General features: G+C 42.3%; 1 protein-coding gene across 7 annotated transcripts in view; it reads left to right on the top strand.

Moving 5' to 3' along the window:
* Window positions 1-22,070, top strand: part of mid2 (midline 2) — a 151,308-nt gene that overhangs the window by 35,308 nt on the left and 93,930 nt on the right. For 3 of the 7 annotated variants that reach the window (XM_034597951.1, XM_034597950.1, XM_034597944.1), the window contains exon 1: window positions 16,345-16,639. The exons of 1 other annotated variant lie outside the window; for it this stretch is intronic. The gene's annotated coding sequence lies outside the window, so the exon portion shown is untranslated. Of the gene's footprint in view, window positions 1-622; window positions 684-16,344; window positions 16,640-16,708; window positions 16,877-22,070 lie in introns of those variants that run through there. 3 more of the 7 variants (XM_034597945.1, XM_034597946.1, XM_034597948.1) reach the window with 2 other exon arrangements.

Here is a 22,070-nt window from a genome sequence, read left to right as displayed (position 1 = left end):
TCATCTAATGTCGGCAGGGATAGATGACCCAAGAAACAACCCATTACATTCTGCAAATTAAATTAAACTTTTCACTTTTTTACTCTTCTAGTTCCAAACTGACTTTGAGCAAAACTATAAAGTGAACGAGCTACTTTTTTATTCATGAATGATTAGTTGTTGGGGTCGTGTGTAACATAACAAGACATCATACATCACTTCATATGGCTGTATTGTCTCTGTATCTGTTAAACTGTTAGAGGGATTATTACTAAAGTATAACTGTGTGTGAATGTTGCGTGTACATGTGCGGCCTGTGTCATCATTTGTATGTTCAGCGTGTGCATCCGCGCAGACTGTTGTTAATCACTGCAGCCATCCGCAGCCTACTGTGAAATTATGATCTGTTTTTGATTTAACCTCGAAATATCATGCTAATCTGACTTGTTTTCTCATTATCTCTTCTCCAACCCATCCCCTTCTCTCCTCTTTTCTCCTCATTATCTGTCCTCTGCTTTTTCGCCTTACTTCATCCTCATCTCTTTCCTCTCATTTGCTTTTACATCCCTCCCTCTCTCTCTCTCTCTCTCTCTCTCACCGTCTCTCTGGGTCTCCTCCTCCCTCTCACTGTCTCCCTCTCCAGCCCATCAACGTCCACCGTGGTGCTGCTCATTGCTAACTAGGCTGCCTCTCCGAGCCCACAGGTACGTCCCCTCCCCCTCCTCTTCTTGGTGCTCTATTTTTAACTCCACTCTGCAGGATTCTTCCCCATGATTCTCCCTCTCCAGCCCCGACTCACATCTCTGTCAGCACCTCTCTGCCATTCCAGCCAAGTGGAAAGAGACTGTAGACCAATACACGTTTATTAATGTATGCCCATGCTCTGTCCTCTACTTTTTTATTGGAGAAACGCTGCCTCAACTTAATTTTGAACATCTATGAGAAGTGAGTGGTGCAGCATACACTGTTAAAAAAGTCCCTGCCTTCATTCTGAGAGTCTAGCCTATAGGTTGGTCCCCAAGTTGGTCAAGTGTCTGCATATACAATTACCTCGTACAAAAACATACTAAATATATGAAGGTACAGAGCCTGGCTGGGACAGACAGGATTTATAGAAGCAGTCCTTAGATTAGCTATGCCATTGAATCCATAAGCTCAAACAACCATGTTGTGAGTGAAAAGCACATTAAATACAACATCACGTGATTGAAAAGTTGTCCTGTGCAACAAACACAGTCAAAATAATCAAGTTACATGGAAAATAGCAATGTTGAAAAGCATCCAGAAACTTCACAGTCAACAAAGCACTTCCTTGGATACAACCATCCAGTTTGAGGTTTAACAGATCTTGAAAAAAAAAAATCAAATACATTCAAACAACAGACCAAACAGTTCCCTTATGATAAAGTGTTTCAATTCACTAGACTCAGATTTTTATTTGATTTTCAGCAAATTGTCCACACGCAGGAATATCAGTTTGCAGGAATTATTTTCCGAGAAATCAACAGAAATGTTTCAAAACATGCAAGGTTAATGAAAGGGGGGGGGTATTCTGATTCATAAAGCTTCCTTCCACCAAGTTCCATTCATCCTTTGAGTAGTTTTTGTGTAATCTTGCTAAAAAAACCATACAAGCTAACTAACAAAAAAACGGACTGGGGTGAAAACACAACCCCGTTGGCAGAGCTAATAAGTGTGATGGATAGGAAGCATGTGTAAAATGATAGGAGGAATGTGTGGTGAGAGGAGTCACAGAAAAAAGGGGATAAAACAGGACGGAGGCTCAAGTCCTAACCGGGACTCAATCCCACAATGTTACAATTGCACAATTAATATAATGCACCAAAACCTGCATATAGCCACGTTGACTTGTACTGGTGGCATGGCTTTGGCTTAGGAGCGAGAGCGGTTTGCCCACTGACAAGATGGTCGGTTGTTCATTGTGTCATTGGGCAAGACACTAAACGCTTGCCTGTGACAGCTGTTCTGGCAGAGTGTGATATGTGATAGAAAAGCACTGTGGCTGTAAAGAAGCACTATATAAATGAAGCCCATTTACTTAAATTACTGGTTAGCACTGATTTGTGTTACCAGCGAGACGTTCATTCATGCCTAAAATGAATTGCTTCTTTAAGCTGCTACTTTGAAAACACAAACCACTTGTTGGACTGTATAGATGAAGTCCTGGTCCTCATGAGACCGCTCGACTGTCTTTTCCTGTTGCACATCCTCCTGACAAGAGCTTAAAGCACATAACCTCCCTCAGCAGATGAGGACCACGCACTGGGAGCTCTCTATGCGGATGGAAGAAGCGTGTTTACTTACAGGTTGAGTGGGCGTGCAGTTCTCTCATGTAAACTGTTGATGGAGGCCTCTTCGCTCCTGTAGTTGTAAAGAACAGCTTTAAATGATTTGAACTGCAAGTATAGCCCTGATATGTAGTCTTATGCTTAGTGTCTTGACCATTTTACGTAATGTATCTAAAGATATAATACAGAACAATTCTGGAATACGTCTAAAACCAACTAGACCTATGTTAAATGTTTTGTTGACTGTGTACTGACGTGATCCAAAATCTTTCCAACAACCTGAGGGAAATGCCTCAATTTATTCAGATAATGGGATGTTTAACTTTGTCGCCCTTTAATTGTGTCATATCTGCTTTACCCGTCGCCAATGACATACGACGGAGGAAAAACACACTGCTACCCAGTTAGCCAGTCATAATGGATCATGACATGGATAATGGATCATACAGACAAACAATATATTGTGTTCATGAACGAGTGGATTGGTTCCCATGGTTACATTGTTTGTCCTTGTTGAAGCTTTTACGTTCAATGTGTACTTGATCAAGGTTCTCTTTGATGCAGAGGGGAGGAGGGAGTATACTTTGACAATGTAGATGACGGTAATGCACCTTGAGGTTGGTTGCCACCCACCAATAAACCAAACAAAGAAGAAGAAGAAGCTCATTTAATAAAGAGATAATGCACTTTGACGTTAATGAAAGGAGGCACCTGCTGTTGGCCCGAGCAGAAGAGAAGAAGAAGACACAGTAGATGGCGGTAATGCACCTTTATGTTGGTTGCCAGCCGCCATTGAACCACACAAAGATGAAGATAATTTAATAAATAGTTGCATGTTGACAAGCACTGTTTGCTTTTAATGATATCCTCTCAAGTACAGATTACATTTAAAATACCTGCCCACTTAAAAGACAAGTTCCCAGCAGACAACTGAGAGGGCTGGCGGTGTCTGAGGTAAACAACAGTTTGTCAGCCTTAACCACACGGTCTGACGCGATAATGATCCTTGTGTTCCCAGACGTGGTATTTAGGGCTAAGGACAGACCTGCCTAGCGGCATGCCTGCGTGAGTTTCCCCATGCAGAACTTACACAGGTAGACAGCTGCGAGAGAATCCATTTGTCAAACTCACAGTCCTTCACGGCCATGGACAGCCGCTGTCAATGGGGGGCTTTTGAGTTATTATTGGCCTGTACCAAAAGAAGCGTGCAGCCTGTTTTTAGCGTTAGGTTTTCAGAAGGATTTGGCACACATAGGCATTTTAAAACACACACACACACACACACACACACACACACACACACACACATTAACTTCCCCTTCACACACCCTCCATGTGCTCAGTCTTTGCTTGTCAAGCAGGCACACTCTGCAGCAGATGCAATAGGCCAAGCAGCGGCATGCTGAGATAATGTAGACCATAACACTGCCAAAGTCGTGATGTTCCGTGCAGCACTGAGTTGAACAGACTTTATTTACGTGCACTGCCATGTTTTTTGGCTTAATGTCTGAAGCCCTTTCAAGGAAAAGAGGAAATGCTCAGTTGGCAAAGTAAGGAGCATCACCACATCCTTACTTAATAATCCAGAACAGGATGTTCGAGGCATGACATCCTCCCCTCTCTCTTTTTTCCTATGTTGTTTCTCACTAGAGCAGAAATGCTACACTTAAGCATTTTCAATGGTTTTGGCTGGAATTGTCTTGGACAGTGATATTTTAGGCGAAAGCATGAGACCCAAGTAGCTGCATTAGCTGGAGCTGTATAAATTGGCTGTCCTCTGTGAGCCACAAGGGTCTCTCTCTGTCTCTCATCATTCTGCTCTAATTTTGCTTCCCCCTTCCATGCTCTCACTCTTTCCTCTCCGATGTCTGTTTCGCAGTCATCCACATTTCCTCCCTCTTTTTCGGGGGGGCCTGGCAAAAGGATAAATAGATGATTTAAACACAATGGGCATTTTTTTTCCTGGCCTTTTGTCTTTCCCGCTCGTTGCATTTCATTTCCCGTCCTCTCTTGTCTCCTCCCTCCTCTGGTTTCATGGCGTCTGACAGCGGTACCCTGCAGCCCGCCTTGGCCAGGTACAGCACTAGATGAAAGGTTTGCAGCCAGAGCTCTCTTTCAAAGATGCCTTCTGCTGCATCTCTGCTCTCCATGGGAACGCAGCCGTCCCTGCCAGGCAGATGGAGAGAAAGACGGAAGGAGAGGAATGTTGGGAAAATGGGGGAGAGTAAAGGAAAGATGACCAGAGACAAACAGCAACAGAAAGTAGAGGCAGAGTTAGATCTTCGGGCTTGCTCCTACTCCAGATGTGGAAGTTGCACCTGGCCTCTGTAGCTGATCAAAGAAGCTTGGCATCCATGTGAGGGCAGCGAGGGGGGGGGGACGTGCTGCTTCTTTCACTCTTGTACAACCTCACTCCGTCTGGAGGCCGTGGGATATGAAGTTTTTTTGAAAGTGTAGATTTGTTTTCATCATCTGACGTATAGGAGTCACATTCAGGTCCGAGTTCAGTCGAAGAGGTACCATCTTCAACCCTCAACAAAATCCACAGAACTTCATTAATAATGGGAAAATTCAAATGTATTTTTCAGCTTCAGCCCAATTAGGTCAAGATTTAATTACTCATATATTTGCTCTCTCTCCCAAACTGAAACATGTGGACCAAAGAGCAGAATAACAGTTAAAAGTCTGATCTTGAGGAAACATGTCATTTCAAGAGAATGCTACCTGGAGATGACTTGCACTTGTTATAACATTTAGTTTTCACATGAATCCAGGGGACGATCGAGGGGCGGGTCCAGGGGGGCACAGGCACTAGCTGAAATCTCATTGGCCCCCGATTTTCTAAGCCGGAAGAATCTTCAAATTATATTCAATGATGTGTGTATTTGCTCAAAAAAAGCTAACAGTAAACAAGAAATGACTCACATGTGCACCTTACTGAATAAGGAATTGTGCATGGATGTTGGACATATAATTGGCCCCTCGGCTTAAATTGTGGCCCCTTTGGCCCCTGATGTCGAAAATTCCTTGATCTGCAGCTGCATGAATCCTAAATTTCTTCTTAAATAGTCACTCAGATCTGCTGAGTCTCCAGTTTGACATGCAGGGGATATCTTTCACCACTGCTCCAGAATGAGTTAGCATGTTATTCCGCTAGTCTCAGGCCTCAGCTTCCGAACAGTTTTACAAGCCATTACCAGACTAAATCAAAACGTGGCACCGTGCTTGCAAATCCAAACAGACTTTTATTAGCTTTTGTCGGGAAACTCATTGCCTTGGAGTAATTAAAATCTTTAAGCGTAAAAGAGAAATGGCGTTTGTCAGCAGAATGCAAAGAGTTTGTTTCTTTAAAATAACAATCCTTGAAAACGTTCATCTGTGTGATTGCAGGGAAGACAGACTTGGCTGTATGGTTTACTCACATAAATCCTATCTGAAGACAAGCAAGATAATACACTGTCGGTCCAAGCTCAGAGATTTAGCCTCTGGATGCTCCGGTGACAGAGAGGGAGGCAGCGCGGGCAGTAAAACAACTGACAGTTGGTCATTACAAAAGACGCAGGTGGGCCGAAAATCAATCACGCCAAGACCAGCCTGCACTCTGACAGATGCCTGACATGGGCTTGATGAAGTGCTTTGCTGTTCCTCTGAGTGAGGAGGAGGAGGAGGAAGATAAGAAGGAGAGGTGTGTGACAGGAGAAAAAGGAGTGATGGGAGATTAAGGCATTGAGGAAGACCCGAAGAGGTGGGAAGATTATAATGAACAGAATTAAAGGATCAGCAGGAAAGAAGAAAGGGGAATTCTGTCTAATACTAGTGAATATATATTGGACAACAGCATCGTAGAAAATAAAGGATGAAAAGAGATCCCCAAAAAAAAAAGTTGAAGGAAAGATAAGGGAGCTCAGACCAGGAGAACAAGGCCCCAGACATTTCAAACACCTAAAGTCATTTCATGTGGCTACAGTTACAGTAAAAGCACTGAACAGCACTGTGCGCCAATTTTAGAGCAGGCCAGAGTCTGTGTTTTGACAACACTTTTACCTAATAGGCTATTTCATGCTGTCCGCTCTGACAGTATGAGAAGGTATTTCAAGGGTGAAATGCCACTGCATTATTGGCCCACACTCAGTGACTGGAGGCACTTGGTTCTGTTTTTTTTTTTCTGGACTCATTTAACAAAAAAAAGTATATATCAGGGGAGAGTTTTTACTCTGGAGTAACATCTGCGTTGTAAATTCAGTCTTAAAGGTCGACCAGAGTCCAACGAGATTCATTTCAAACCGGCTGTGCTTCTCTAACAGTTTCAAGTGAATTTATTGAGAAATATAGAGTAATCTTATTTATTTTATCACAGCTTTGTCTGCCGCGGTTTATGTGTGAAATGAAGTGTCGGCACTTGGTGGCATGCACCTGTGTCTGTAGTCCCTTTGTCATTTTAACTATACCTGGATTCTCTGGAGCACAATATAAAACATGTTTACTTACTGACGCTAATATCCTTTGTTTCACTGCAGATCCAGATTAGGGGTCAGATCCAGTTTGCTGCAGCTTGATTGAATATAAGGGACTGTTGGGCCCTAGTCGGAGGTATACACTCTACTGAGTGCCATTCTAGTTACTTCTGGGTTGCTACTGGTAATATTGCATTGTTTATAGTTTATAGCCTCTATCTTCCCTGCACTCAGTGGAATTAGATTGCACTCAAAGACTGGAATTGAGAGGGATGATAGCAAGCAAAGTCACGGTGCCGGTGTCCTGACACACCCTCGTACCAACCAGCTTCTTCCTCTGAGGTCAGGCAGCTCTGATTAGCAATGTATTTGCAGAATTATTGATTCTGACAGCCTCCTAAATGACTTGTCCACACACATACTGCATCTTCCAAGGAGCCTCCAGTGACTCCAGCACACCCACTTATCAGACCTCCTTATGCTCAAGTGACTACTATGTCGGTCCACACACCTCCTGGTAGCTACTCAGGACAGCCAAGAGGGAGGCGTCCAGGTAAAGCAGAATTATTTTTGGCTTCACACATGCAGAAAAAATGTCTCAAACCCAGAGTAGCCTGAAATCTCTTTAAATAGTCATGAGGACATTTGCTGCCGAATCAAGAATTATGCAATTTAAAGAAAGCGAGTAGGACATGAAATCAGTGCTGAGTATGAATTATAAATTGAGGGAAAGATTGTGGGGGTTTTCAGTTGCTCATCCCTGTGGTCTCAAGTATGCATAAATCACGCTTTTACTACTACTATATATTACTGTAGATGCATCTTTACTGACTCTTCTCTTCTTACAGAAAAAGTTGCATGTAAGAATTCACTTGATGTGTGATGATGAGCATCACTGGATCAAATGTACTGGATGGTCCTTGGATGGACAGTAACAGTGGGAGTGAGAGAGGATTGATGAAATATAGGTCCAACTGATCCGAACACAACTTCTGATCATTGTGTTGAAAAAGAAAAGTTGCTGTTTCACAGAAAGCAGTTTTTATGTTTATTGTCCATTTGTGGAAAATTTTATTATGGTCACAATACCCACAAGCTATCACAGTGTCACATAAATATCACGTTTGCACACAGGTACAGCGTCAACATTGTCAATTTTTTTAAAGATATATTTTGGGGCATTTTTCCTTTATTGATTGGATTGTTAAAGCGAGAAATGGGAAGAGGGAATAAAGAAAGACACACAGAAAAGGGCCGGGTCGGAACCGAACCCACGGCCAATGCGGGAGGACTCAAAAATCATTAGCAGTGTACTTTGACTTTTTCGGTTTGGTTCATGTTGCATCTGTTAACATGGAGGAGGTGGGGTTTATGGCCTATGCTGCAGCTAGCCACCGGGGGGCGATCAAGATAATTTGGCTCCACTTTTGAGGAGCTGTCATATCATCCATCTTTATATACAGTCTATGATATCACATTGGAACTAGCACTCTTTGCTCTATTATGCTGCTACTTGCTCGTTTTGCCACCTCCCTGTATATGTAATTGGGTTCTGTTCACCCAGTATACAATACGTTGTAAGGTCTTTACACATGTCGCCTGCAACTATCTCTCAATCTCTATTTATTTCTCCTCTATAGGATTCTCACTCTATTCTCTGGCACATCCTGTATCTCCTATCTTCCCCTCTTCCTCCATCTCTGTCCTCTACCTCACTTCTTTCATCTCCTGCTTTAATCAAGCATCTGATCACAGGCCCGGGAGGACAAGGGATAATGAGATTAAGCCTCTACATGTTTACACATTCTGATTTACACTGAGCTTCCCCTGTCTTTCTCTGTCTGACCCATATTTCTCTGTATCCCTCCTCCATGTTTGTGCTTTTTATGTCTCCAGTCTGCCTCTCAGGGGCTCGACTGTTCCCGCTCCTTTTGGCTTCCACTTGCTGCAGTTATGGTGCCAGTACACACGCTTTGTTAACCACTAATCAGTCATGTTATTCACCGTACGTATGTGAGGCTTTAATTTCAACACTGCTGTGACCAATGTGATTATTTCACTTCAGCTAATGTCTGATAAATAGTCTTGAACTCTCATTGTTTAACATGGGGCTGCAGTTGTGTTGAGGGTTATGTAATGAACATTCACCTCGGGACGTCATGATGAGACCAGAGCCATTTTAGTGCATGTGTGATTCTGTGTGTGTTGCACGTGCACTATGTACACTGATTGATCATTCTACAGAGCACTTCTCCCTTAGTCATCTGTCATTGAATCTGGCCACAGCGCGGCGTCCCCTTCATGTCACCTGACACTCTGAGAACCAGAGAACCACTCAGCTTTAGCACAGCAGAACAATGTGTTACTGAGGCTATGGCTCCTGCAAGGTGTGCAGAATGCCAAGCTTTGGAGAGGAAACATAAGGTATTTGCCATAGGGTGAATTAAAAGTCTATGTACTGAGCAGGAAGGCCCTATTGATCCACTGTGACAGAGATAAGGTGAGTGAGGCAATTCCAAATGTCTGTAATCCTAAACGGCAACCGTGGTACCCAGAGGATGTGAGCTACTCATTTTACATAATTCTCCAGATCTGTGTAATTAACCAATACTAATCACCTTTGTAATTCGTAATGTCTGCTCCGTGATCCAAATGTAATCACAAGCAAAGTGGCAATGCTGCAAAAACACTGAAACCTGATATCACTCTCATATTGAGGTGACCTTTAAAGACCTTTAATAAGATTTCTCATGGAGGTTCCTTTACATCAGCAATATGTTTATATAGAAGTGAAATTAAAATCATGATCAGTGAATAATACAAGAGTTTAGATGTTAGGCGACATTGTGCCATCCTCAGTGTCAATGTGTTCCAACCGAATGTTTTCTTTCTCAGTTCTGTTCTCTTATAGATAACAGCTCTGTACTCTGGTTTTGATCTTTGTAAGAATAGATGTCAGTCATTTGTGTGCTGCCATCAGATAATGTAGCTCTGCACTAATTGACTCCCACATCTTGACCTCTCCCTCGTCTGTGGAAACTAGTTTGGACAAACATACGAGTTGTTTTCTCTGCATCTCTTTCCTAATGTTAGCGAGCCTCTTAAAATCCACTTCTGCAGTTCTCTGGGTCACTCTAATACACATATTAATGACTTTGTGATTGACGTCAGGGCCCACGTCATTTACGAGCAGTAAGGGACCCACTAGCTGTTAAAAACCGATGTGCACACTCACAAACACACAAGTCATCCTAACGCCTGGGGAGACGAACAAGGCTACTACAGTCTGGTGCTACCAGGCCAACGGGATTATGGGACACCAAGACTCAACTTCATTCGAAGAAAAATGTGTCTCATGATCCTACAAACAGTGTCACTCGAAGGACGAACTGCGTGTTCCCATGCCAGGCTACTACTCGAGCGGAAAACATGAACGTCACATTATTTTAAAGCTAGATTTGACTCCAGATTCCTCTTAAAGTTTTCCGATGGCACTGCTGATAGGAATGCTTGTCAGACGGAGTCAGATAAGTGTTAAAGTGTTGTCATGAAACATTAATTTGGCTGACAAAGAGAGCGCTTGTTGTTGGGTGGTGGTGCTGGCATGACTCATCGCTCATTGGCTTTTGTCCATTTTGATTTTCTTCACTTCTTTGTTATGGCTCTGTGCTGGATTCTAGAACAAATTCTAGGTTTTATCAGTGACACATTACAGCCTATTTCAAGTATTTAACTTGAAATACATGTACTGTAAGTGACGTCCTCCCAAAATGAACATATTTGAAGCTCTAGTCTCAGACCAGCTTTGCCGTATAGTTGGCCTGTCTGTTAAACCTTAGTCTCTAAATGCATCTGAATTCTATATGTGGTAGAAGTTACACATTTCTGGCTTGATGAGCACTGGAGCTATCGCAAACAGTGCCTAGTTCACACTACACAATTTGGTGTGTAATTGTGTAGAATAATGAAATGAAGAGCTACATTGGTCCTTGACTCATACAAAGCCATTCAAATCTCTGTCTATACCTGTTAAACTGTCCGATGAAGTCCAGGCTCGCAGTGACGCTGCAAAGGTCAAATACAGTTTGAGCAAACTGGACATTTTGTTCATCTTCTTTATGATTTGTTTTTCTCTCTCTCTCTCGTGTATGAATAAACACAGTAGTAGTCACCACTCGGTCTTGGCTCCGTGTCCACGGACAGCCTGTCCTCGGCTCCATCCTGTCTTGGTGCCGAGCCAGAGGGTGAAGAAGGCAAATGTGGCTAAGATAAGAAATTCTGGGCATTCCCTCTGCTGAACACACACACACACACAGACACACACACACTTAAAGGTACGTCTTTAATCAGACAGGGGTCACTTTTGAGTATCTAAACCAGTCTGCAGCATAGACAGCATTACTGTTGCTCGTGATGAAAGAACACATGCAGCCAGACTACAATGGAAAAAATGATCAGATGTGAGGTAGTGAGACTAATGGAAAGCTGATGGAGTGTTGCCACACCCGCCAACTTGTTTGTTCATGCCCTCTGAGTGTTTTATTGATCTGTTCATGATGATCATCTTTAAATTAGGAAAAGGGGATAGCCAGAAAATACCTGCTAACTACTTTAAATATCTTTATTTGTAAAGACCTGTGGCATTTTATCACACTGAAATAATGAAGAGATTTGTTAAGTTGCTTCAGTTACACAGCTACCATTGGTTTGCTCTGTGGAGCACTGTTAGATTACTGCTACAGAAGATATTATGCCAAACGACAGTGAGAAGATTTCAAATGTTCACAGTACACTTTTACATTGTTCCGGTATCTTCAGTTCAAAAGCTCAGTAAATAAGTGTATTTTACATTATTTCCACAGCTACTGAGCAGTGTACATGCATATATATTAAGGGACCACAATATTAAGAACAAGTGTCATGCAAGTGTGCTCTTTTACATGTGTTTGTGTGTTAGATACACACACATACGTATTTAATATGTAATATGCTCTGTGCCTGGACCATAGTAGCACAACAGAGAGTCTCCAGTGGACAGAGTGTTTACTGTCCACAGCAGCCTCAGTCCTGCAGCCTGCCCTCATTCTGTCACTGGCCCTTTGTCTTTCATAAGTATTCATCACACTTTTCAAACCATTTGAAAGGAGACATATGCTTTTTCAGTTTGTTCCCTTTCCTCTATAAAGTTTTTTGTTTTGCGCGTAAAAAGGTCTGCAAAGTTAGAATGGCCAAAGTCGTTCGATCAATACTTGTGCATCATCGTGGGGCTTTGTTATGTCACACTATGCAAATGTTTGTAAAATAGGCATTTGCATAATGTACGCAAGGTAGTCTGGGACACAATAGAGTGGGCCAGCTGACCAATCAAAGCAGACTGGGCTTTAACAGGTGGGGGCTCTTAAAGAGACAGGAGCTAAAAACAAGTGTTTCATACAGAGGCTGAAAAGAGGAGCTGCAGGAATGGACAATTAGAGGAAAGTGATGTGTTTTCTGAACATTAGTGATTGTACACTGTTTCAAGTTATCAATCAAATTAAAATTATTAACTTGACTATGAGATAATATGCCTCCTTTAATTTGCCCCTGGTTCAGTACAATGTTACTTGCGGTACAGATACAGTAATATCACAGATGTGAGGTGATTATATTTTAGACTGAGGTAAAAGTGACACTTTGTGACAAAGTAAAGAATTTTTTACCAACAAGGTTTTGATTTAAGAATCCTTTCAGTTGAAGCTACTTTATACAAAATTCATATTCATGTAAGTCAGAAAATGTATGTTGAATTTTTTGGGCAGTTATATAAAAGTAGACTACATAGAGGATTGATATTTGGTATCCAGGCCCTGACCTCATAACTCCCAACAAAGAAATGACAACCTCAGCAGAGAACGGAGTGAGGAGTAACGATAACATCTTCCTTTCAAGTGGAACATGGCTTTAAAACCTACTGGGGCTTTTTAAAATGCAACATGAAAAAGGAGAGGCCGCCCGAGCAGCAAAGCTCTCAGGTGAGCGGTGTGGCAGCAGGCCTGGCAGCAAAAGAGTCTGGAAAGCTGTGGCGGCTTTAGTACACATCCATAATCAACAGCAGACTCAAGTTGACCGACTGAAGTAGCTCACAGACTTTGCTTTATCAGTGAAATTCAAAGACTTTATTACGTTTTTATCAGCCTGCAGTTTGCTCTTGTAGTTGCTGTAATCACATGGCAGTCTGATATAAAAGCCAGCTAGTGCTGCAGCAGCAAGTGCAATATGTTTGGAAATAGCAATCCTCCGACCAATCGCATCACAGCAGCAAGGAGCTGCTTTGCACATACTCTGAGCAAACAGGCATTAGTCCCGTCCTGCCCACAAATTGCTGAGTTCATTCGGAGTGCTGGACGCTGGAGCTGACTTTGGAGGAGACGACTGAAAGACCCAAAGTTCAGACGTCCATGTGGTTTAGGTATGTGCAGTCAATCAGCTAGCCAAAAGATTTCTAATCAACTGTTATCACTTTTAGAATGTATATGAGGATTCATTGATGGTGTGTAGATCATAAACAGATGGACGACGGTTCAGAGCAGAACAGATAATAAAAATGATCTTTCACCACAGTTTTAATGTTTATCCGTTGAATATATCACATAGATGAATATGTACCCCTTTCAAAGTAAAAGCACTCCAGCGTTTCTGCTGTTTTAGCAAGGTTTTGTTTGACCAAGATTTTTAGGACCGGAAGATGCACGGTTTCATAGCATAGTATCCTGGCAATTAGTTGTGTATATAGCTGTACTTTTATTCAAGGATATGCAGGGATCATACCAAAACGTCACATCGCATTCCTAAAATGACAGAAATAATCATTGAGAAATATTCATTTGACGTGTTCTTGGAATCTTTTTGGATTATGTCTCATCCACTTACATGGAGGAGGCAGTTTTTGTTTTACCTCTATTGCAGCCAACCACCAGGGAGCGATTGATATGAGTTGACTTGACTTTTGGGAGTCTATGATGTAGGTGATAGAATGCTTATACTGTCAAAGGCAGAGGTCTTCAACAGTGGGTCCGCGACCCCTAATCAAATTTTTGGTTGATTAGACAATTTTTTATATATTTTTTTATTTTAAATTTTTTTTTCCACAAATTTAAGTGTCTTTAAATACACACAACATGAATCCAACATATTGTAGCGAACGGATAAATGGAGGCAGAAGACGTTATCTTTCAGTCAGCAATGCACACATTCAGCGACACACAGGAGCTCTCTCAAGCTGGGCACCGGTTCACTCACAGCACTAGACTGCACAATAACAGGGTAGCTATGTTTATAAATGGCACTAGGCCCAGTTTAATATAAAACACAATTTTATACAATATATATAGTAGGGGGTCCCTGCTCCATCTCTCCATCAGTTTGGGGGTCCTTGGCCTGAAAATCGTTGAAGACCCCTGGTCTAAGGCTATGACATAAAGCGTAAAAAAAAAAAAATAATCTAAACCTTGGTGAGCAAATGTTTTACAAGATTAATTGCTAGTAAACCAGTAACCAATTAACAACAAGTAAAAAGGAATTACAGCAGACAGATGACAAACAGGGTCTTACAGATCAGTGGAGCGATTCACACACTTGGACGCCAACTCTGCTGCAGACAGGAAGACAGGGTTTGGCAAAGATTAGGTCCACAAACAGTTATTAAGACAAAGGAGGGCATGACGTCTTTGTCAGTTGATATATTCAATACAAAAACAGTAAACAGTATGAGTTTAAATCAAAAGCTCTCAGAGCATTTGTGGTGGCTCTTGGTGACAGTGGTACAGAACACCTGCTTGTCAGGCCACACCTCGTCTGGGACCAGCCACCTCTTACTGTGTCGTACCTTTATGTCACTGATTGTTTATACCATATGTACAAAGATGGACGACACGACTGCTCACTTAAAGTAAAGCCAAACCATCATTATCGTCCCCTGGTGGCTGGCTGTAGTATAGGTCATAAATCACACTTCTTCCTTGTTAGTTAATGGGAAATGGACCAAACTAAAAAGTCAATATACACGTTAAATAATTCTCAAAGATAGTTTATTTAATATATAGTAGTTCATATCACACTGAAGTTTGTTCAAGTGCCCATTTTTCGTTTGAATGTTTGAGCGTATTTGATGCTATATAACTGGTGAAACTTCTTGATGGACAGTGACTGGTGATGCGCATATTTCCCATGACCCTCACTGTGCAGACTCTGAAGGACATCATCAGCTGTAGATAGCAGGAATATTTTGACTTCATTTCTGGATAGTTGGGAGAAAGCAGAGAACACGTTGTTCATCTTTATGTACAGTCTATGTGACGCACCCACAGTACACAGATAACGAACCTCTGGGAAAGAATTGTATTACAAACAGTGTTGGATCAGATTAATGCAGGACAGGCTGGAACAGAGCAGCAACAACACACTGCAGCAGTGTACTGGAAAGATCTCTGCTAAAAATCTCAACACCACTATACACACACACACACGCAGACACATACACGTAGAGGTGATTCTCTGGTTTATTTTCCACCTTATGTGTCCAGCATGTGTGATTTCCTGTAGATATTATGAAAGAAATATGACGATAAAAAAATATAGGACATGTTAAGTATTGTTAAGGGACAGATGGGTAATGTCATTGCACATACAGCAGAGACTTACTCTGGAGACTTACTCTAACCTTCACTGAAGTTACAACTTGCTTAACCCTAACCTAACCTTAACATTAACTGTAACCTTAACCTTAACCTTAACCTCAACCTTACCTTACCTTACCTTACCTTACCTAAACTAACCTAAACCTTAAAACAAGTATTCACCTTAATGACTTTCGTTATGGGGTCTTAATTATTGTCCCCATAACATATACAAACCCCCCCCCCCCCCCCCCCCCACCCCCACCCCCCACACACACACACACACACACACACACACACACTACTTTAATTAATCCATGACAATAAAATGTGATATCACCATTATTATAAACCACTTAAATCTATGAATATTCTAATCGCTGCCTCTGGGCCTTTTTTCGCAGTTTAACACGGTATCACACACACACACACACACACACACACACACACACACACACACACACACACACACACACACACGCTCCTGTTTTACTTATTGATACAAATGAACTTTTAATAACTGCAGCCTGTTTTATTACCCAGGGTTGCATCAGTTTCCAGAATAATGAAATGAAGAGCTACTCTGCTCTTTAACTCGTACAGACTGAAACCTGCTGTCACCTGCCACAAGGATTAAACAGATTGTGACTAAAGAGTTTATTTCAACAGTTTGCCCCTCAGATTAAAACTGGATTATCCAATAGGCTCATTTGGATATTGTGACATGCGTAATGCTTTGGAGTAACGTGTCCAGCTCTGCTCAGCTGAACGCACTGAAGCCTCTCTATCTGCTGCTTTTTGCTTTTTCTATTGTATGGGAGGAGGAGCCGCTTTCCTGTGATTGTCTGGCTGCGCTCGCTCTCTCTCTCCCTCTCTCCCTCTCTCCCTCCCTCCCTCCCTCCCTCCCTCTCTTGCTCTCGGTTCCTCTCCTCCCTCTCTTCCCTCTCTCATTTTCCAAAGTTGAATATTCCGCTTGCCTGGGAGCAGTCTGCCAGCGGAGCGCAGCCCCACTGCCTGTACGCACCGGGTTGGTGTCTGGGGCTTTTTTCTGCGCTGCGCCGTTTGGAACAACGCTTGGGGGAAGAAGGAGAAGAAGAAGAAGAAGAAGAAGAAGGAGAAGAAGGAGAAGAAGAAGTCAGAGTATCCCTCCTCTTCTGTCCACACCTCTTTGTGTTTCTTCCAACTTTCATTCCGGGCCACTTCCAAGATGACAGAAGCAAAGGGCGCTCGGCGCGTAAAGCTGGTAGGTGTCTGAAACCCCTCCCCTGCGCGCACCGAGGTGTCTGGCTCGGTCTGGCTGCGCGGGGCTCAGAGCAGACACGCCGGGGCTGGGAGAGAGAAGCGCCCGGGAATAGAAGAGGGAGCCGCTGGTTACATGTTCTTTTGTTTTTTCTTCCCTTAACCATTTGGGATTTTTCTTGACGCGCTTTAGCTTTTTGCTTGAATGGATGAGAGTCAGACGCGCGTGAACATGTGTGAGGTAGGCTGCCGCTCAAACTTACACACTTAGCGCTCCACGGACAGGACAGGGCTTCCTCGTGTGTTTCTGTGAGGACACGCGCGCTCTCCAGCTGATGCTACGCCACATATTGGCAGATGTGTGTTGTTGTGATAGCCGCTGTTTCGGTGTGACACATTACGCCAGAACTGCGTGTTTTTCTTCCTGTGATGATTCTATATTTTGCCCCTGAAGTGTCCCGTGCGTCCTGGGATGGTGACAGACTCTACAGTTTGTGTTCCCGTGCTGCGCAGAGGACGCACATTCTTGTTTATTAGAATGATTCTGCAGAGAGATGCATGTGTTGCTGCCACACAAAGCATGTGGAACAGTTTGAACATGCACGTGCATCCCTCTGCTTATTCCAGAGTCTTTACAGGCTTGGATGTGGAGATGCTGGCTTAATGTGGCATGGAACACATTTTACATATTTATGAAACATTTCATTTGATCTTGTCAGGAATCGTACAATATATTCATGAGTTTTGTTGTGGTATTTTCATTCTGTCCAGCTTGGTTTGCATTATTTCCCAAAAAAACAGCAGAAAATAGCAGGTTTGTCTTCATAGGGATCTTGTGACTGGGTCTTTATTTCCTGCTAAAGCCTCTCTTCAACATCCCTGTGGTGCTTGTGTTCATCCATTTGTTTAGAAATACTTTAACATTAGTAAAGTGTTAATTTCTTTTTGATATGAACATGTTATGATTCCCAAAGAAACAACACCGTCTTTGAACAACTACACTGACATAAGGGCATATTTCATTTTTCATATTGATGAACCCAAACCCTGTGCTCTCTGATTCCGGATCGCCCGAAGCAACGAATGCAACTTTAAAGTCCTAAACAACTGCCAGCGAGTCGCGTTGAAGTAAAAGCTCCAGTGCCCCAGAATTAATAACTTGTCACATTGTGATGAAATGCACAGAGTTGTCAGGGGAGTGTTGATGTGTCAACACACATAATTCATCTCATGTGGTTACCAGACAGTGAACTCAATTGAGTTCTGATGATGTTGCTGAGCTCAGCTGTCGGCGTGAGGGAGCGTGTTGGATGAAGAGCTGCGTGCGCTGCAGGGCAAGGTGGCTTTGGGAGATCGACACTTGTGTAGGAGATCAATGTGTCAGGTTTAACAGGTGGAGTAGCTCGCTGCGTTTTATCCGGCTCTAACCTTTTCCTTAAATCGCTTGTTCTGTGCTGAATCCCGTTTCCGGACGGATTCACTCCGCGTCTCCGTGTCTGTCTCTGCCTGTGCCAGCTGCTTGAGCGAATCAAAGCCATGACAAGATGGACTAAGAGCACAAACCAATTCAGCGCCTGTGTGCACGTCCTATGAGTGCACTGTAGCAGCAGTTTACCCAGAGCTGCCCCGTCCCATACCATTACACATCATGGCTCATCAGACTAGTTACACATCAGCACTCTCATGTATGCTGGAGGCAAGAGCAGCGTCAGTGCTCCAGGCTGCCACTTATACCTTCAAAGGCCATATGTTCTCTCCCCTGACTGTCTTCGTCTATCTGTAGGGTTGTTATCATTTAGCTTCACTCTCTCTTTCTCCCTCTATTTCTCTCGCTCATCCTCATTCTTTCCCTCTTATTCCTAGTGTCCCATTTTTCCCTCTCTCTCGGTCTATCAATCATGTGTCTCTTTCCTCTCCTCTTCCATCCGAGTCTCAGTCTCTCTCTCTCTCTCTCTCTCTCCCCTGTTACCTACTGAAGAATGGCGGGTGCAGAACCCTGTGCTCCAGGGCGCATTACAAAGCTCACTCCTCTGTGTCTGCTTCACCTGCTGTAAACCGATTTTGTTTGACCTCTTGTTCTAAAAGTTCTTCTATTCACTGAGGACAAGGGATTAAGAGAAAGGGATGGATTTAAGGAAACATTAATAGTCCAATGATTAGGTTGTAGGACCTCAGTTAAATCCCATTGTTGACACAGACAGCTGCAGAAACATGTATGCATAGTTGATTTAATTATGCTCCGGATGAAGGAGGCATTCTCTACATGCACAGTAGTTCTGCTACTATATATTCCCAGCATGAGCAATACAAATTAATTGGTGACATCCATGCAAGAAAGAAAAGCTGTTTCGTTTGGTGTTGTCTTTGTATTTTTATAATGAATGTTACAGGGGAGGTTAGTGGTGGATTCAGCATCCTTTTGTTTTTTAGCTCATGCACAGTTGGTGGATGCCCTGCGTACACCCACTGATGAGGAAATATACGTCACGCTGACCTTAGAGGACCCTCACATACTTGATGTGGAAAGTATAACACTTGTTTGTGGGTCAATGGATTAAGGGAGATCAATTATCATTGTTCAGCAAAACTAGGTTTTGAATGCACGGCCCAAAATCATTCCCCTTAATGCAACATTTTTATATTGGAAATATAAATAATTCTCTTGTTAATTGTCACTTTGAGTCGTTTGACTTTTTGTGCAGTTTGTGCAATAATCTGACCATTAGAGGAACACAGCACAGAAGGTCACTGGTGTAATTTTGTCCTTTTCATTCCCACAGTGCTGATAGTTTAAAACCAGGGGATTAAATTAGATTTCAAAGAGATCAAGCAACAGAAAATTTCCTCAGATGTCTGGGACATTGTTTTGAAACAGGGTGCATGTAATACTTTAATTACTTAATAAACAATCTCAACACATTTTAACAATTGACCAGCTTCAACTCCTCCGTTTGTCTTTCCTATCCACCACGAGTTTCTCTGAATTGTCTCTCGTCTTGTATCTCCTGACTCACGCCACAACGATTGTCTGAGTAGCATCACGTGAGATGATTTACAATGCATGCAATTGGTCTATGAGTTTCCCAGGCTGATCAACCTGTGCTGTAAAGGCTAGAAAAGCTTAGCCTGTTAAAAGAGGAACGCTTTGTCTGATTTCAATGAAGCTGGAGTATTTATCGGTCTTGATCCAGAAAGGACAGTGTCCTGATTTTGACCGCAGACCATCTATTAGTAACCTTGGGTCCAAAATCATATCTCAGATTGCCCTCTGCCCATTTTTTCATGAAGTGACTTGTAACATTAAGCTGATTTATAAAGGTGTCTGGAAGTACTTATCCGATCATAAATTATATTGTTTTCCACACCTATATTCAAGTCCTTAAGAGCCCTTGAAGACTTAAGAAATAAAGTAGAAGGTTCAGCAGCTTAGACATAAGCCAAGTCAGACCTGTAATCTTAGTGGAATTTCTTTCATTTTCTTTTGAGAGGTGAAATAAGTCATATATGTATAATTCCAATAGTGCCAATGAAAGTTCTTGAAACTCTTCCATTGACTGAGATGAAACTGTAAAACAGAAAAACGGAACATGTGAAGTTGATGCTGCTGCCAGTGATATACCGTTTTATCCCAGAACAGCATCTGAACCTGATGAAAGGGGGAACAGCTAAAGACCATAATGTGTGTGTGCGCTGAGGTGGTCAGTTTAATGCAGCCGCGGCACATACCAAGAGAAGCCGTGAGGCTGCACCCCCGATGTTTTAAAATCCCCTGCTCTCTGCTTCCAGCCTCACCATTCGTCACAGTGTTTCAGCTTTCTGCAACAAATCCACACCACAGCAATTCCACTAATTCTACTCGACAGTTCAACAGCAACAGAAACTGTTTGTTTAAAAAACCTCATGCTCTCCTGAGTTATTTCCCCTCTGCCGTATTGTTTGTGCACATATGGTTCGTAAATGAGCTGCGAAAAACACTCTGTATTGGAGAAATGTTGGGCCTAAATCAGCGGAAGAAGGAGACAATTTGAATATGCTGTTAGGTTTTAGTGTTTGTGTTATGGTGGTAGAAACGAAATGCATTTACTTTTATTTTTATTTTTTATAGTAGCAATGATATCCAAGAGGACAGGCTTTTATGGCAGGCACATAACTGATGTGTTAACGCATAATCAAAGTGTGGGTTTCAAATGCTCTTCAGGGTGTTGTGAGTTGTGAAGAGCAGCTGCCAAGACACAGGCACTGACACTGTCTAAATATATCAACATATCAAAGTATTAAAAGTGCAGCGAAACCACTGGAATCTATAACAACCTCCATACCAATGAGAAGAGTAAAGACGATATGGTTCGTAGCTATGTTAAATGGGAGGTGGAAAAACAGGTGGAACAGTGGTTACATTCCTCAGCCACAACCAGGCACAGTTTGAAATCCAGACATATCCTGTTAACAGTCATATATTTAAAGAATGAAAGATTCACACCAACTCTTGATTCCCTTAGATTAAACCTCCTGCAACAGATTGACGGGCATCACAAGTTATTTGCAAGAACTGGCGATGCCGTTCAGCCTGAGTGGCTAAAAACAGAATAGAAGTAAATGTTTTTTATTTTATTTATATTGGTCATACACAGATGAGATGCATTTTATCTGCACGCTTTAGTAGCTGCAGTTATGGCTGTAATATGTGTGAAATTATGCATAAATGAAAGCAGTAATCATTAGTTGTGGAGTTTACAGAAATTGAATGAGAGCAGCAGACTGCAGAGTCTTGCTGGGGTGCAGTCATTAGGAAGTGGCTTTCTGTGTGATATGGACTTGATCAAGGGTTTGAGTGTGGGAGTGGAGGCAGACATAGCATGGACGAATGTATGGTGTGACAGTCTGCCTCCTGTTATTGTCTCCACACGTCTTTGATCTCCTCGCTGCACTGAGTTCAGGGAAGGTCCCTGCCAAGAGACACTCGCCCCTCTCCCAGATTCACACTGCATGTAGATCAGTAAAAATCACCCATGTGTACGTCTCCCTCTGGCCAAAAACTATAATATTATTATTATTATTGTTATTATTACTGTTCTTGTGCTGATTTGGTGTAAAACATCAATCTGTGCCGTGGTGAGACTGTAGACTGTATATAAAGATAAATGATGCGTCTCCACTTCCTCCCATTATCCAGAACACTGGATACGAACACTGCCATCTTTTGAGCCAGTCTGCAGTAGCGATCGGGGGATGTAGTAGTTGTATACCGTCAAATAAGTAAATAAAACCCTAAGTATTAAATTCAAGTTCTATCAAATTTGACATGGCATGCAATTCATTTAAATATATTGAAATTAAGTGTCATTAAGTGTTGTTATCAAAACAACGTAACATTACTGGCTTACTGTACTGATCAGTCAAGTTCGATTGAAGGTTTGTATTTCAAATAAAGGAGG

The sequence above is a fragment of the Hippoglossus hippoglossus genome, chromosome 10 (genome assembly GCF_009819705.1).
Source record: "Hippoglossus hippoglossus isolate fHipHip1 chromosome 10, fHipHip1.pri, whole genome shotgun sequence".
Lineage (NCBI taxonomy): Eukaryota > Metazoa > Chordata > Actinopteri > Pleuronectiformes > Pleuronectidae > Hippoglossus > Hippoglossus hippoglossus.
Note: the sequence above shows the minus strand (reverse complement) of the source record. Positions and strands in the feature narration are given on the sequence as shown.